Genomic DNA, 15884 nt, shown 5'->3' on the forward strand with positions numbered 1-15884 from the left:
CAGATCTACCTGAACCCAGCCACTGATTATTTAGAACACTTTTAGTAGCAAAGTGCCTGACCATTCTTCTGGACTGCAGAACTGTGAGCTCATCTCACTGATAGGAGGACATCTCCCTCCCTGCAGCACACTTTCCATTTCAAACGTCAGCCAGCACAACATAGAGCAAAGCTGCAGCTGGCCGCGAGGGGGCGCAGCTCGGCAACTCTATACTGTAGCTTGCAGAATACAGATGAAAGCGGCGTTCCCGCGGGAGCGAGCACGGAAGTTGTTTTTTTTTTTTTTGAGCGTGCGTGTGGAACACCTGAGAGCGTGCTGACGTCGCGGGTCGGAGCACGTAGCGCCGTATGTGTAAGTATGGTGGCGCAGTGTGGGATGAGAGGATGGGGCGGGAGTGGGGTGTATAGCGGGCACATAGTGGGCAGAAAGTGAGACTGTGTTGTGTGTGTGAGACAGGGGGCCCATTCACTGTACTGAGAGCGCTGTGGGTGACAACTTAGCTACAAATTCTATTCAGAGTTTTTGTAGTCACCTCCTCAGGAAATGGGGTCACTCTGCTACACAGGAGCAGCCTGTATAGATGGAGGCTTCATTCATACAGACGGCTTACATTTATAAGAAGTGTGGTGTTCCTGTGCTGGGGGTGCAGTAGGTGTATGGGGGGGGGGGGGGGTACAGGCAGCCATAGAGGTGTATGCGGTGGTACAGCCAGCCATAGAGGTGTATGTGGAGGTACAGCCAGCCTTAGAGATGTATGCCGGGGGTACAGCCAGCCGTAGAGGTGTATGCGGGGGTACAGCCAGCCGTAGAGGTGTATGCGGGGGTACAGCCAGCTATAGAGGTGTATGCCGGGGGTACAGCCAGCCATAGAGGTGTATGCGGGGTACAGCCAGCCATAGAGGTGTATGCCGGGGGTACAGCCAGCCGTAGAGGTGTATGCGGGGGTACAGCCAGCCGTAGAGGTGTATGCGGGGGTACAGCCAGCCGTAGAGGTGTATGCCGGGGGTACAGCCAGCCGTAGAGGTGTATGCCGGGGGTACAGCCAGCCGTAGAGGTGTATGCGGGGGTACAGCCAGCCGTAGAGGTGTATGCGGGGGTACAGCCAGCCGTAGAGGTGTATGCCGGGGGTACAGCCAGCCGTAGAGGTGTATGCGGGGGTACAGCCAGCCGTAGAGGTGTATGCGGGGGTACAGCCAGCCGTAGAGGTGTATGCGGGGTACAGCCAGCCGTAGAGGTGTATGCCGGGGGTACAGCCAGCCGTAGAGGTGTATGCCGGGGGTACAGCCAGCCGTAGAGGTGTATGCGGGGGTACAGCCAGCCGTAGAGGTGTATGCGGGGGTACAGCCAGCCGTAGAGGTGTATGCCGGGGGTACAGCCAGCCGTAGAGGTGTATGCCGGGGGTACAGCCAGCCGTAGAGGTGTATGCCGGGGTACAGCCAGCCGTAGAGGTGTATGCCGGGGGTACAGCCAGCCGTAGAGGTGTATGCCGGGGGTACAGCCAGCCGTAGAGGTGTATGCCGGGGGTACAGCCAGCCGTAGAGGTGTATGCGGGGGTACAGCCAGCCGTAGAGGTGTATGCCGGGGGTACAGCCAGCCGTAGAGGTGTATGCCGGGGGTACAGCCAGCCGTAGAGGTGTATGCCGGGGGTACAGCCAGCCGTAGAGGTGTATGCGGGGGTACAGCCAGCCGTAGAGGTGTATGCGGGGGTACAGCCAGCCGTAGAGGTGTATGCGGGGGTACAGCCAGCCGTAGAGGTGTATGCGGGGGTACAGCCAGCCGTAGAGGTGTATGCCGGGGGTACAGCCAGCCGTAGAGGTGTATGCCGGGGGTACAGCCAGCCGTAGAGGTGTATGCCGGGGGTACAGCCAGCCGTAGAGGTGTATGCCGGGGGTACAGCCAGCCGTAGAGGTGTATGCCGGGGGTACAGCCAGCCGTAGAGGTGTATGCCGGGGGTACAGCCAGCCGTAGAGGTGTATGCGGGGGTACAGCCAGCCGTAGAGGTGTATGCCGGGGGTACAGCCAGCCATAGAGGTGTATGCGGGGGTACAGCCAGCCGTAGAGGTGTATGCGGGGGTACAGCCAGCCGTAGAGGTGTATGCGGGGTACAGCCAGCCGTAGAGGTGTATGCCGGGGGTACAGCCAGCCGTAGAGGTGTATGCCGGGGGTACAGCCAGCCGTAGAGGTGTATGCGGGGGTACAGCCAGCCGTAGAGGTGTATGCGGGGGTACAGCCAGCCGTAGAGGTGTATGTGGGGGTACAGCCAGCCATAGAGGTGTATGCCGGGGGTACAGCCTGCCATAGACGTGTTTTGGGGGGTACAGCCAGCCATAGAGGTGTATGCCGGGGGTACAGCCTGCCATAGACGTGTTTGGGGGGGTACAGCCAGCCATAGAGGTGTATGCCGGGGGTACAGCCTGCCATAGACGTGAATGTCAATACAGCCCTCTACTCATCTACATACTAAGACTTCTGTGCCCCCTGCCCCCACCTGTGTGCAAAGTATTTCCTGCAAAGCAGAACTTCCCAATTCAGGAAAATATGGCGCATGCGTGGGGTAAACACCCGCCCATAAACAGAAGACTGGGCATTTACACCAGTACAGAAAAAACATATCCCCTAAGGGTCTGGGGTCTTTTATATCCATAAAAATGTAAAAATTATAGCATTTTATTGACAAATATAGTAAAAAACCATATAAAGACTAAAAAAATGCAAACCATGAATCATACAGTACTATAACACAGAGAAGTACAACGTTTTGTGCAGCATCAGAAAAATACCCAATGCGTTTTCGAAGCTTGAGGTACGCTTCTTCTTCAGGGGTATGGTTGCTGCAAAACAAGCTCTACAGCAGGATGATGCAAAATATATATAATTAGTATACATAATACGAAATATTCACAATACATTGTCAGAGGATAAGGGAAACACTTACGTTATCCGTGTTTGTAGTCAGATTTGTGTTTGCATATAGCTAAAAGCAACTGTTCCAAGAAATACCCGTCAGGTCTGAGTCACATAACCACTCTGAGATTTATTTGATGAAAATTTCCCAAAGATGGCAGCCGATAAGGTTTACAGTCTGCAGGCCAGATAGGGATAGGCGGCTGAAGCCCAAAAAGAAAGGCGCTCTAATGGAGGGTGGTATAAAAAAAAAAAAAAAAAACATGTTACAGTGAATAACCTTAGTTTGTACCATTCACATCTGTGCCTCCCCAGCCATTAGGAAAAGGCATCGTATTTTACATGCACAAGGTCTTAACCTTTTCATGCCGGTAAGAGGTTTATGATGCCAGGAGGTGGGCTTAACCACTTTACCACCGGAGGATTTTGCTGTCTTACGTCCAGGCCACTTTTTGCGATTCGGCGCTGTGCGACTTTAACTGACAATTACGCGGTTGGGTGCCGTACCCAAACGAAATTTACTTCCTTTTTTCCCAGAAACAGAGCTTTCTTTTGGTGGTGTTTGATCACCTGTGCGATGTTTACTTTTTGCGCTATAAACAAAAAAAGAGCGTTTATTTTGAAAAAATAACAATATTTTTAACATTTGTTTATATGAAATTCCCCCCAAAAAAATGTAAAAATCAAATTTTTGGCCAATTTGTTTTCTGCTACCTATGTTTGCTAAAAAAATCACAATAAGCTTATATTGATTGGTTTGCGCAAAAGTTATTGCGTATACTAACTAAGGGAAAGATTTCTGTCATTTTTGGTGTTTTTTTTTTTTTAACGAGTAATGGCGGCGATCTTCGTTTTTTTTTTTTTTTTTTTTTGTGGGACTGCGACATTGCGGCGGACAGATCGGACCCTTGACTGACATTTTTGACACTTTTTGGGGTACCAGTGACATTAATACAGTAATCAGTGCTATAAATATCCACTGTTACTGTAAAAATGACACTAGCAGGGAAGGGGTTAATTTTATTGGAGAGGGAGGGGTTAATATATGCCTGGTGCTAACTAACGTGTGGGGGGGGGGGGTGACTAAGTGACACAAGGACAGATCGGATGTTCAGCTATGCTGAACCCTGCAATCTGTCACTCCCTGTCACTTAGGAGATCCGCCCGCTCTGTTTACACAAGCGGGCGGATCTCCAAACTAGATTCCCCGACGATCGGGGAAGAGCAGCGGCGATCGCCGCCGCTCCTCCCCTGGCCCGACTCCCGCTGTGACTGAAAACAGCGGGAGCGCGCCTCCTACAGGGGGAGGAGTCCAGCGACGTAGTACTACGTCGCTGGACGATAACGAACCACTTTGCCGCAGTACGGTCAACGTGACCGGTCGGCAAGTGGTTAAGAGCACGTAATTGGCTGTCACATGCACTGAAAACTCATCACAAGCAGAGATTGGAAGCTTTCAGTTAGGCACCGGTTACCAAATCTCTCCTCTACCCTGGAAAGCATGAGGAGAAAAAAAAAAAGACAGTGTGTATATCTACCAGAACCATCTATTCCAACCTCCTAGGAGCATAGAGATGGCTGGAGACCATCTGGTCCACAACAGGAGCTGCCAGATCCGATCCTGGGCCTAACTTAAGGCTAGTACACACTATAAGAAAATTGGGCAAATATTTTCGTTCAAAGATATTTCGTACGATTTTCGTATTGTGTGTACACAACTTTCCACAGCCGATTCTGAATTTTCGTCCCAAAATTCTCAAAGGGACAAACTCCAAAATTTTTCTCGTACAGAAAAAAACAAATGATTTTCGTTTTAATGTGTACTGTTTTTGTACAAGAAAAATCAGAAAAGAAAGAGTGCGCATGATCAGAAACAAACCACAAACAAAAAGCCTTTGTCGTACGACAAAGCCTCTTGTCGTATTCTCAGAAATACTACCTGTACCTCGAGCCACACCAGAGAGGCAGCGGGAGATTAGGGAAGTTAACAAGTTGCTGAGGAGCTGGTGTAGTAAGGAGGGTTTTGGGTTCCTGGAGAACTTGGCCGACTTGCTCTTTGGTAGGGACGGATTGCACCTAAAGAGGGAGGGTGCAACTGTACTGGGTGAGAGGATGGCCAACAAGTTAGAGAGGCTTTTAAACTAGGTGATGGGGGGGGGGGGGGGTACAGATGTAGAATTTGCCAGCAGGGTTCAGCGGGCACAAATGGGGACATTAGCGGTAGGGTGTTCAGAGTTCCTAAATCCAAGGCGGGTATGGGGAAAAATCGCAAGAGCAGCCTAAAAACAACATCAAACAAGGATATAGAATGCATCCGGTCAAAATTAGGAGGTTTGTATACCAATGCTAGAAGCCTGGCCAACAAGATGGGAGAGTTGGAGCTGCTGATGTATGAGGAGGACTTTGATTTTGTGGGGATTACAGAGACTTGGTTCGACAGCTCTCATGATTGGCTGGCAACCATTCAGGGGTATTCTCTTTATCGCAGAGATCGAGAAGGTAAAGGGGGAGGGGTTTGTCTGTATATTAAGAACAGTATACAGGTAAATATGAGGGATGATATTAATAATGGAGCTATGGATGAGGTAGAATCCCTATGGGTAGAACTTCAAAGAGAAGGCACTGTGGGGAAGGTAATATTGGGTGTATGCTATAGACCCCCCCAACCAGAGTAAGGAGGGGGAGGCGGAACTCCGTTCACAGATTGGATTGGCAGCATGGATGGGAAATGTCATTCTAATGCGGGACTTTAATTATCCAGATATAGACTGGGCAGAAGGAACCGCACATTCATCCAAGGCTCGGCAGTTCCTAAATGTTTTGCAGGACAATTTCATGGGTCAAATGGTAAACTCACCGACAAGGAACAATGCGGTACTAGACCTACTGATTACCAACAATACAGACCTTATTACAGATATAGAAATATGGGGCAACTTAGGAAACAGTGACAATAGGTCAATTAGTTTCAGTATTAATCATAGTAATAGGAAACACAAGGGTAATATAAGGACACTGAATTTCAAAAGAGCCAACCTCCCTAAACTGCGCTCTTTGCTAAACGATATCAAATGGGATAGAACCCTGGGAACAAAGAACACGGAGGAAAAATGGGAGTGCTTCAAGAGCATATTAAACAAAGGGATTGGCCAGTGCATTCCAAAGGGAAATACATTTAAAAGAGCAAAACTAAACCCTGGGTGGCTAAACCCCAACATAAAAAGACATATTAATACTAAAGAAATTGCCTTAAAAAAATACAAGACTGAGGGGTCATTGGCAGCATTCAAGCATTACAAAGAGTGCAATTAGAAATGTAAAGGCGAAATCAAGACGGCTAAAATAGAACACCAGAGACATAAAGCGGAAGAGAGTAAAAGAATCGGGGGGCTACACTAACCCAGCTTGTAATGCTAAACTAAATAATACACCTCAGGAAGTACCGCCATGGCTAACAAAAGCTAGACTTAGAACTAAACTAGAGAAACTTAACATAAATAAATCACAGGAACCAGATGGCTTGCACCCGAGAGTTCTTAAAGAGCTCAGCCAGGTGATTGCCAGACCATTATTCTTGATCTTTAACCACTTGCCGACTGCCGCACGACTATTTACGGCGGCAGTCAGCCCCGTAGAGGCAAAGTGACGCAGGGCTACGTCACTAGCCTGTGAGCCTCTAGGGGGCGAGCGCGTGCCGCGCTCGTTCCCTAGCAAGTCCGCTCGTGTGACCGGTGGACCCGATGTCCGCCGGTCACTCGCGATCGTCCAGTGCAGAGGGAGAAAGGCAGGCGGCTAATGTAAACAAAGCCGCCTGTCATTCTCCCTTGTGTAACTGCAGAGATCATACGGTCCTGCTATGTAGGATCGTATATCTCTGTGGTTACACGAAAAGCCTCGCCCCTTTACAGTTAGAAACACGCCCCTAGGGAAACATTTAACCCCTGCCTCTCCAATAAAGTTAACCCCTTCCCTGCCAGTGTAATTTTTACAGTAACAGTGCATATGTATAGCACTGATTACTGTAGTAATGTCACTGGTACCCCCAAAAGTGTCAAAAATGTCAGTCAAGGGTCCGATCTGTCCGCCGCAATGTCGCAGTCCCGCAAAAAAAATCGCAGATCGCCGCCATTACTCGTTAAAGAAAAAAACACCAAAAATAACAAATCTTTCCCTTACTTAGTAAACGCAATAAGTTTTGCGCAAACCAATCAAAATACGCTTATTGCGATTTTTTTTTTCTTTTTTACCAAACAAAAACAAATTGGCCAAAAATGTTAAAACATTTTGATTTTTACATTTTTTTGCGGGAATTTCATATAAAAAAAATGTTAAAAATGTTATTTTTTCAAAATTGTCACTCTTTTTTTGTTTATAGCGCAAAAAGTAAAAATCGCATAGGTGATCAAATACCACCAAAAGAAAGCTCTGTTTGTGGGAAAAAAAAGGACGTCAATTTAATTTGGGTACAGCGTCGCACGACTGCGCAATTGTCCGTTAACCACTTGCCGACTGCTCACAGTATATTTACTGCGGCAGTCAGCCCCTCACAGGCAGAGTGACGTAGGTCTACGTCGCTAGCCTGTGAGGCTCTGGGGAGCGAACGCGCGCAGCCGGAGGCGCGCTCCCGCTCGGTCACGGACCCCCCTCGCGCGTGTGACCGGCGGACCCGATGTCCGCCGGTCACTCGGCGATCGTCGGGGGAGAGGGAGAAAGGCAGGCGGCTAATGTAAACAAGCCGCCTGTCATTCTCCCCGGTGTAGAAACGATGATCACACGGTTCTACTATGTAGGACCGTTGATCATTGTTCCTACACCTCAAGCCACAGCCAATCACAGTTAGAATTACGCCCCTAGGGACACACACAGCCCCTCCCTCTCAAATAAAGTTAACCCCTTTACTGCCAGTGTATTTTTACAGTAACAGTGCATATGTATAGCACTGATTACTGTAGAAATGTCACTGGTAACCCCAAAAATGTCAGTCAAGGGTCCGATCTGTCCGCCGCAATGTCGCAGTACCGCAAAAAAAATCGCAGATCGCCGCCATTACGCGTTAAAAAAAAACAACAAAAATTACAGAAATCTTTCCCTTTGTTAGTAAACGCGATAACTTTTGCGCAAACCAATCAAAATGCGCTTTTTGCGATTTTTTTTTTTTTTTTTTTACCAAACATAGGTAGCATAAAACAAATTGGCCGAAAATATTAAAAAATTTTGATTTTTACATTTTTTTGGGGGGAATTTCATATAAAAAAATGTGAAAAATATTGTTATTTTTGCAAAATTGTCGCTCTTTTTTTGTTTATAGCGCATGATCAAAAAATCGCACAGGTGATCAAATACCACCAAAAGAAAGCTGTTTGTGGGAAAAAAAGGACGTCAAATTCGTTTAGGTACAGCGTCGCACGACCGCGCAATGGTCCATTAAAGTCACGCAGTGCCGAATTGCAAAATACCCCCTGGTCAGGAAGGGGGTAAAATTTTCCGGGGCTTAAGTGGTTAAAGTCACACAATGCCGAATCGCAAAATAGGGTCTCGTCAGGAAGGGGGTAAAATCTTCCGGGGCTTAAGTGGTTAAAGTGGAGTTCCACCCTATTTTTATACTTACCTCCATCTTCTCGCTCCGGGTCACCTGAAAAAGAAATGGATAATCGCATATTTTTTTTTTTTTTTACTTACCTCGTAGCGAAGAAAAAATACTTACCTTACTTCCTTCTTCCTCCTTCCTCGGCCGCGGCCCGTCGTCACTTCCTGGCTCTGCAATGATTCCTGGGAGCTGAACGTCATAGCTCCCAGGAATCATTGCGCCTGCACCGGCCCCGACGTCAGTTCCGGGTCGCGCGCGTCATCCCCTTCTAAACAGCTTCTGGGCATGCCCAGAAGCTGTAGAGGGATGACGCGCGCGACCCGGAAGTGACGTCGGGGCCGGTGCAGAGCATCGTGGGACCAAAGAAGGCGGAAGAAGACGCTGAAGAGGATCTCGCTGGCTTCAAGCTGCCCACATCTGAGATGGCAGCGCTGGACAAGACGTTTGCAAGGTAAGTATTTGTCCTAGCAGGTAAGTGCAACCCGGGACAGATCAGAGGCTAGCCATTGTGGAATGCACTAGCCCTGACTGTCCCGGGGGTATTAAAAAAAAAATCCAGGGTGGAACTCCGCTTTAAGGATAGTCTATAGAGGGGTATGGTGCCAGCTGATTGGAAAAAAGCCAACGTGGTACCAATATTTAAAAAAGGGCGGAGATATATCCCGGGTAACTATAGACCAGTCAGCCTAACATCAGTAGTCTGCAAGATTTTGGAGGGGATGTTAAGGGACCACATACAAGACTTTAGTAATGAAAACGGTATTATAAGTAGTAATCAGCATGGATTTATGAAAAATCGTTCTTGACAGACCAATCTATTAAACTTCTACGATGAAGTGAGCTGCCACCTAGATAAAGGAAAGCCTGTGGATGTGGTGTATCTGGACTTTGCAAAGGCATTTGACACCGTTCCCCACAAACGCTTACTGTACAAACTAAGGAAGGTAGGTATGGACCATAAGGTGAGTACCTGGATAGAGAACTGGCTCCAGGGGAGAGTCAAGAGGGTGGTGATAAATGGGGAGTACTCGGATTGGGCGGGTGTGGAAAGTGGGGTCCCCCAAGGTTCTGTCCTGGGACCAATCCTGTTTAATTTATTCATAAACGACCTAAAGGAGGGGATATCGAGTACAATCTCAGTATTTGCGGATGATACTAAACTAAGCATGCCAATATCTTCTATGCAGGATGTGGAAACCTTACAAGCGGACCTGAACAAAATAATGGGTTGGGCAACTACATGGCAGATGAGGTTTAATGTTGAAAAGGGTACAGTAATGCACTTGGGCATCAGAAACACGAAAGCAAGCTACTCACTATGGGGGAAACCTCTGGGTGAGTCTAGGATGGAAAAGGACCTGGGGGTACTGGTAGACAACAGGCTTGTCAGTGGCATGCAATGCAAAGCCAACAGAATACTGGGATGTATAAAAAAGGGGATTCACTCCAGAAATAAAGAGATTATTCTCCCACTCTACAAGACTCTGGTCCGGCCACATCTGGAGTATGCTGTCCAGTTCTGGGCACCGGTCCTCAGGAAGGATGTGCTGGAATTGGAAAGAGTCAGCAAAAATAATTAGGGGAATGGAGGGCATCAGCTATGAGGAAAGACTACAAGCACTGAACCTATTCTCTCTGGAGAAGAGACGATTAAGGGGGGATATGTTATAAAATGTACAAATACTGTACTGGCGACCCTAGCATAGACACGTGGCCACTCACTATAACTAGAGGAAAAACGGTTTAACCTTAAAATATGTAAGAGGTTCTTTACTGTCAGAGCAGTAAGGATGTGGAATTCTCTTCCACAAGCAGTCGTATCAGCAGGGAGCATCGATAGTTTCAAAAAACTATTAGATGGGCACCTTAAAGACCACAACATACAGGGGTATACAATGTACGGTTAACAGCAAACACACACACACATCATAGGTTGAACTGGATGGACTGATGTCTTATTTTCAACCTCACTAACTATGTAACTATGAGAATTTTTGTACATCGGTTCCGATTTGCTGTGAAGCAACGAAGAAAATCGGATGAATTTTCTTATAGTGTGTACGACACTTTAGGCTGGTAAAAACTCCAGTCTGTAATACCAGACTGCACCTTCAGGTTTCCTCTTGCTGCTGACAAATAAAAGGGCTGTGGCTCTATGTCACCCATAATCCGAGTTCAAGCTGAGCTAGATTGCTTGTACATCAGTCTTTACCAGTTGTGAACACTGAGCATGCTGCACTTTCAAAAAACTTCATCTAAATGCACAGGGTGTGGATAGCATGTTCAGTCCCCCCCCCCCCCCCCCCCCACTGCCGTTACCTGTACCGCTTTTTCTGGCTGTCAAAATTACAGTCAAAACTGTCAAAATTACAGCCGGAAATTGCTATGTAAATTAAGCAGCTATTATAACTGATGCTGTTAAAAAAAAACAAACAGACCTTCTGACACATTTGTTAAAGAGGAGCTCCAGTCTCACCCCAAAAAAGTAAAAATCAGCAGCTACAGATACCCCCCAAAAAGTGCCAATTGTTAAAGAGGATGAGAGGAGGAGGAAAACAAGCGGATCTTTCCATTTTGAGTGAAGTTCAGCTTTAATAAGCATGTGAACATTGTTGAAATAGGACTCACAGAGATCCTCTGTGTCTGTAACGGCAGAAAGCTTCTGAGTTGCCAGGAGGCAAAGTGTTAATGTCTTATTCTGCCTGCAGGAGACGCCTCTTAATGGGCAGCACAGTGGGCACCACTTCCACCTGGCAACACGGGTCACTGGTGTAAATCCCAACCTTGACACTACATGCCTGGAGTTTGCATGTTCTCCCTGTGTGGGTTTCCTCCGGGTACCCTGGTTTCCTCCCACACTCCAAAGATATGCTGATAGGTTAATTGGCTCCTGTCTAATTTGGCCTTAGTATTTGTATGTATGAATGTGAGTTAGGGACCTTAGATTGTAAGCTCCTTGAGGGCAGGGACTGATGTGAATGTTCAATATATACACTATATTACCAAAAGTATAGTGATGCCTTGATTTTACACGCACATGAACTTTAATGACATCCCAGTCTTAGTCCATAGGGTTCTATATTGAGTTTGTCCCCCCTTTGCAGCTATAACTGCTTCAACTCTTCTGGAAAGGCTGTCCACAAGGTTTAGGAGTGTGTCTATGGGAATGTTTCATCATTCTTCCAGAAGGGCATTTGTGAGGTCAGGCACTGATATGGACGAGAGCCTGGCTCGTAGTCTCCACTCTAATTCATCCAAAAGATGTTCTATTGGATTGAGGTCAGGACTCTGTGCAGGCCAGTCAAGTTTCTTCACCCCAAACTCGCTCATCCATGTCTTTATAGACCTTGCTTTGTGCAGTGGTGCGCAGTCATGTTGGAACAGGAAGGGGCCATCCCCAAACTGTTCCCACAAAGTTGGGAGCATGACATTGTCCAAAATGTCCTTGTATGCTGACACCTTAGGAGTTTCCTTCACTGGTACTAAGGGTCCAAGCCCAACCCCTGAAAAAACACCCTAACACCATAATCCCCCCTCCATCAAATGATTTGGACCAGTGCACAAAGCACGGTTTATAAAGACATGGGTGGGTGGGTTTGGGGTGGAGCAACTTGACTGGCCTGCACAGTCCTGACCCCAACAGAACACCTTTGGAATGAATTAAAGTGGAGACTGCGAGCCAGGCCTTCTCATCCAACATCAGTGCCTGACCTCATAAATGCGCTTCTGGAAGAATGGTCAAACATTCCCATAGATACACTCCTAAACCTTGTGGACAGCCTTCCCAGAAGAATTGAAGCTGTTATAGCTGCAAAGGGTGGGCCAACTCAATATTGAACCCTACAGACTAAGACTGGGATGCCATTAAAGTTCACGTGTGTGTTGTAAAGGCAGGCGTCCCAATACTTTTGGTAATACAGTGTATGTGAAGTACTGTGTAAATTGACGGTGCTACGCAAGTACCTGAAATAATAAATACATATAGGACTCTTAAGCCGGTCAAAGATTGTTCATTTTATTTTTGTTCAGTAAACAGGCTGAAAAAAAAAAATAAACATTTTTTAATGCACACAATAGAGGGGGATAGAGGAATAGCGGGGCTCTCCATTGTCAGAATACACTGATCATTGGCTTCAGTCGATTGACAAAAGTTTTCCAGCCTGTCTTTTCAATGATCAACTTCTGTTGAGCTGGAGCTTCCACACACATAAATCAAAATTTGTCAGGATCTGTCTATGGTCAGCTTTTCTTTGCTGCTTGATAGAACAGCCTTGATTTTAAGTTTACTAATCTCTCAATATCATAATGCTTTGTCTTTCATTTCTTATAGCCTTCGCTGTACCTGCAAATGGCTGAAGTTAATAATCATAGCGTTCATTTCTATAACTGAGAAGAACCTCTGGCAAGTGAGTATAACATATTTATATTCAATGTGAATGTAAATAGTGAATAATATTGTATAGGTACGATCTATTTTCAGTGAGCCTACAATTTAGAGTGGACCTGTCAGCATTTTTACACACCTGCAGGAAATAAAACCTGATATGTGACAATATGTGGCAAGAGTAGAGTTTTAAAAAACAAAACTGTACCCCTTTATCATTAAAAATCAATTGCTCCCTGGAAAGGATCCTATGCTAGCCGACTCTTATAGACCTATCACCTTGTTGACCTAGGACGTTAAACTATTAGCTAAAATACTGGCCACTAGACTGTCCGCAGTAGTGCAGAGCATTATCCACAGGGACCAATCGGGCTTTATCCCCACGAGAGCTACGGCTCTGAACCTGCGACGCCTGTTTCTTAACCTTCAGCTCCCTGTGGATAATCCTGGTAATAGAGCAATCTTTTCGTTAGACACAGCTAAGGCCTTCGACAGCGTCGAGTGGCCTTACCTGTGGGCGGTGCTGAGGCGTTTTGGAGTGGGGGACACCTTTATTAGTTGGGTTAAATTGTTGTATGCCAATCCTAGAGCCAGACTTAGGGTCAACGGGGACCTGTCGGAACCCTTCTGTTTGTTCCGGGGCACTCGGCAGGGGTGTCCACTTTCGCCTTTGTTGTTTGCCATGGCCTTAGAGCCGCTCGCGGCTCGTCTCCGGACTCATCCGGAGATTGTTGGCTTCCGACGGGGCCCTCATGAGGACGTGGTTTCCCTATATGCCGACGATACCCTCCTTTATCTGGGGGACACGGGGAGGTCGCTGAGCGAGGTCATGGATTTGATTGACTTTTTCGGCTCCTTTTCCGGGTTCTCAATAAACTGGGATAAGTCGGTCCTTATGCCTCTGGACCCCATCTTGGCCCCCCTGCCGGAGAGGGCTAGGGATGTCCGAGTGGTTGACCAGTTCTGCTACCTGGGTGTTCAGGTGACCCCGGATGTCGGCCGTTATTTGGAACTTAACCTAGTGCCCCTGCTTCATAAATTTAGACTTAAATGTACCGCTTGGTGTAAACTCCCTCTGTCGGTGGCGGGACGGGTCAATCTGGTAAAGATGATTTGGGCCCCTCAGCTCCTCTATGTACTCCACAACGCCCCTCTCTGGATCCCGAGACGCTGGTTCCTGCGTGTGGAATCCTTGTTTCGCGATCTAATCTGGAGGAAACGGGTGGCCCGTATTAGACTGACTACACTTCAGATGAGTAAGGACAGTGGGGGTCTGGCAGTCCCTAATCCTAGGGTGTACTTCCTTGCCTCTCAGGTTCAGCATCTGGGAGGTTGGGATTTGCCTGATCCTGCGGATCCCATCCGGGCTCTCCTGGTTCCCCCTGGCTCCCCGTACACTGCATTTGCGCATTTGGACGCTGGTTTCACGCATTTGCAGGTCTCGCTCCCGACTATCAGGCTTCTCCTTACTTTATGGCACTCTGTGCGGAAAATGCTGCGAATACAGGGGTTCTTCCATGGTACCTTACTGTGGAGGAACTCCAACTATCGGGAGTTGTCTGGGTTGGAGGGGGTGGGGTGCTGGGAGTCCCGGGGACTGGCTTTCTTTGCACAGATTTACCGCGGAGATGGGGTTTTGAGGTCTTTTCGGGAACTCCAGAGTGAGTTTCAGGTTCCTAGGCAGTTGTTCTTTAGATACCTTCAGCTGCGGCATGCTTTAGATGTCCAGTCACGGACGGTCCCCCTTCGATTGGTGGAACATTCACTGACGATGAATGTTTTTAGGTCTATTGACAAACGAGGTATGATCTCTCGGGTCTACATCACTTTGCTGGCTGCCATGCAGAACCCGGCCTCTCTCCCGGCCCGAGCTGGGTGGGAGAGGGACCTGGGCCCTATTGATGGTGAGACATGGGAGCTGTGTCTCTCCTCGATCCCACTGGTCTCGGTGTCAGCGTCGCAGAAGGTTTCTCACTTATTTTTGTTTCACAGGGCATACCGCACTCCGGTCCAGTTGTTCAGATGGGGGCGTAGGGACAGTGATAACTGTCCCAAATGTAACAGGGACCAGGGAACGCTGATCCATATGCTTTGGAGGTGTCCCAAACTGTTTAGATATTGGGGCGAGGTCATTGACTCCATATCCGGAGTCTATCGTTTTACATTGCCTAGAGATCCGATTGTGTGTCTACTTGGGGCACTGGAGGATGAAACATTAACCCCGCATGCCCATACGGCGGTACTTAGACTGCTCTATGTGGCGCGCAAACTAATTGCGAGATATTGGATTTCCTCCAGGGTCCCAACGACGGCGCAGTGGATTGACCAGGTTAACAAACTGTTGATTAGAGAAAAAGTTACCTACCTACATCGTAGGGCGCATAAGAAGTTCTCCGCCTTGTGGCAACCATGGTTGGATGATCCGACCCGGGCCCCGCCCCAGCTGGTGATGGACAGACTCTTGATGGGATAAGCAGGGTATTTCTAATGCTGGTGCTATGTTCTGATCTATGTTGCTCTTCAGTGGTGCTCTTTCCCCTTTCCCTTTCCCACCACTAGTTCCCTGGTTTGTTAGTTTACTACTCCTGACCCTACACATTGTGCTTACTTTCCTGTATGTGTCAAAGTTGTCTCAACAGTTATGATGTGATTGAGCTAAGATGTTTGCAATGTGCTCACTCTGCTATTTTTGCATTTTTTGGTACCTGAGCTTTTATGCGTTGATCGAAGTTCTGAACCCTTCTGTATATTCTGTATGCCAATTGCGTTTTGTACCTTCTTCTGTTACTGTTTGCACTATGGATCATTTATGTGCTCAATAAAAGTTTATTTTCTTGAAAAAAAAAAAAAATCAATTGCTCAGTTTATTCCCCCCGAGGGGAGTCCTTTTAAAATTATGCCCTTAGTCTGCTACGGGCAGTAGGAAAGCATTCATGCAGTCTCCTCTTCCTCCTATGATCAGTGTAGTCATCTGACAGGTCAGAAGGTGATCCTGCAATTAATAGCAGG

General features: G+C 47.4%; 1 protein-coding gene across 3 annotated transcripts in view; it reads left to right on the forward strand.

The window, feature by feature from the left end:
* Positions 1–307: 307 nt before the first annotated feature.
* Positions 308–15884, forward strand: part of SNAPC1 (small nuclear RNA activating complex polypeptide 1) — a 41811-nt gene continuing 26234 nt past the window's right edge. For 2 of the 3 annotated variants that reach the window (XM_082242627.1, XM_082242629.1), the window contains exons 1-2: positions 308–351; positions 12822–12897. The gene's annotated coding sequence lies outside the window, so the exon portion shown is untranslated. Of the gene's footprint in view, positions 352–12821; positions 12902–15884 lie in introns of all 3 variants that reach the window. The other variant, XM_082242628.1, reaches the window with a different exon arrangement.

The sequence above is a fragment of the Pelophylax lessonae genome (assembly GCF_965119305.1).
Source record: "Pelophylax lessonae genome assembly, chromosome: 13".
Taxonomy (NCBI): Eukaryota; Metazoa; Chordata; class Amphibia; order Anura; family Ranidae; genus Pelophylax; species Pelophylax lessonae.